The 2,106-nt window shown below is 60.0% G+C and overlaps 1 protein-coding gene across 1 annotated transcript in view; it reads left to right on the top strand.

The window, feature by feature from the left end:
* The window catches only part of LOC102033620 (claudin-4-like), a 6,941-nt gene that overhangs the window by 585 nt on the left and 4,250 nt on the right, over positions 1 to 2,106 (top strand). The window lies entirely within an intron of this gene.

The raw sequence follows: 2,106 nt of genomic DNA, 5'->3' as shown, positions 1-2,106 counted from the left end.
CAACTGGGCTGTGCTGCCACCAGGACATGTGCCTGTGCCATGGCTTCTTGCAGGTGACACTGGGGAAAATCTGGGACTGGGGTCCTGCAGGATGCACTGGGAATGAGCATTGGGATAGGGCTGTGGGGTTGGTGTCCGTGTGGGGCTGGTGTCTGTGGAGTGGTTGTCCTGTATGTCATGTCCTGAGGTGCTTGGTGGTCCCACCTGTGCTGCATCACCATCCTCAGGCTCCAAGGGCTCTGGGGTCGGCTGCTGTTCCTCCATGCCAAGCCGGTGTCTGTCGGTCCTGCTGTCCGGCAGTGCTGGGGACACGGGGCCAGCAGTGCTGTCCAGGTGGGTGTGTCACTTGGGAATGTGGGGAAGGGCACAGGGGCTGCCCCTGCGTGGCAGCTGCCAGGTGGAATATATGTCACGTTCCAGCATTAATTACAGTAATTGGCTGTCAGAGGCTGTGCAGGCTCCTGCTCTGCCTCCGAGGGGGAGTATGAGCAGCTCAAGCTTTGATGCTCCGTGTGCGGGGGAGTCCCTGTCCCCACCTTGCCATTTGTCCCCAGCCCAGAGACATGTCCCCACGTGCCCGCGGGGACACTGTGCCGCTGTGAGCCACACACACACACGTGGGCGTGTGCCTCTCTCCAACCCCAAATACTTCGGTGGTTACAGCAGCCAGCTGGGAGGTGAAAGCCTCAGGCAGAGTCTGGCCCCGGCGGGGATGCTCCAGAGCCTTGTAGATTAAAGGGAGCCCTTGACCACAAGGTTCTGGCCGCAGGGTAGACACACTGGTATGTGAACAATGCGGGCATTCCAGCCGGACAGAGGGACGGAGCCTGGGCAGCTCCTCTGGCACAAGTCAGGCAGGCAGGACCGTGACCGTCTCCTGAGGCTGGGGTCTGCTGTGAGACATGGGTGTCCCCCAGGCATCCTCCTGGCACCACAGTGCATGGGCCACCAGGCTTGTCCCACCACAATGGGACATGATGCCCAGGTACACCCTGGCATGAGCAGTAGCAGCTCCAGAGTCCGTCACACCAAGCAATAAGAACAAATGGTTGGATCGTGATGGTAACCCAGTGCTCAGGAAAACTAAGATTATCTCAGTGCCTCTTATCTTTTCCTGGGGCCCAGGATTAAGCTAGGGTGATGAAACAGCGCTATGTCCGTCTGTCTGTCTGTGCCGTCTGTCTGGTGTCATGCTGTGCCTGTGCAGGGGCTTGAAGGGAGTAGGGAGGGAGCCCGTGTGGGAGTAATGGATTAAAAGAGGACAGGTCAGCATCAGCATGGCATCAGTGTTGGCATTGGTATTGGCATCAGCACTGGGACCAGTGGCTCTGGTATGATCAATGCGATCAGTGGGTACAGCTCTGGGACAGCTCGAGGCTGCATTTGCCCCTTGTAGCCCCAACCCATGCAACCCCACCATGCAAGCAGTGGGACACGGGCAGAGCTGGGGCTGAGGGTGGCTGTGTGAACTCTGGCTTGGCACTGGAGCACAGGTGAGCTGGGTTTGGGGTCTGCCCCCCTGTTGCCCCGGGCAGTGCCGTCTCTCCTTTGTGGGGAAATGGCAGCCGCTCCAACCGGTTTGTGGGTCTGGGCGGTGGCACCTCCTGCCCGAGGCCTAATGGAGGGCTGCAAGTGCTGGTATGGATGCCAAGGAGCAAACAAGAGCCTCTTGTGTCCTGCCGGGCATGGAGCCCAGCAGCCAAAGGGAACAATGTGCTCCTCCCCCGGCATGGGGCCATGGGGAGCCAGAGGCTGGGCTATGAGCTGGAGGGAAGTTGAGGCATGAAGGTTTGAAGGGACCCCATCCAAGTGATGGAGCAGAGGGTTCTGGCAGGGATGGCAGAGATATCCTGGTGCCTGGACACTGGCTCTTCCCCTTTAGCATCCTGGGCTGAGCCCCAATGCTTCCCGGGGCATGTCCTGCCTGCCCACAGCAATGGGATGCACTCCTGCACCAGGGTGGCCTGGTTCCAGTCCCCTGCATCCTCCTCCGTGGGAGCAACCGGGATATTAAGTGTCATCACTGCAGGGAGAAATACAAGTGGAAGAATCCCGGGAAACTGGTTCTACCCCTCCGTCCGGTGCCGGCGGCAGGCCGGCGGCTGC

The sequence above is a fragment of the Geospiza fortis genome, unplaced genomic scaffold (genome assembly GCF_000277835.1).
Source record: "Geospiza fortis unplaced genomic scaffold, GeoFor_1.0 scaffold59, whole genome shotgun sequence".
NCBI classification, from domain to species: Eukaryota; Metazoa; Chordata; class Aves; order Passeriformes; family Thraupidae; genus Geospiza; species Geospiza fortis.
This window is presented reverse-complemented; position numbering and strand designations above follow the sequence as displayed.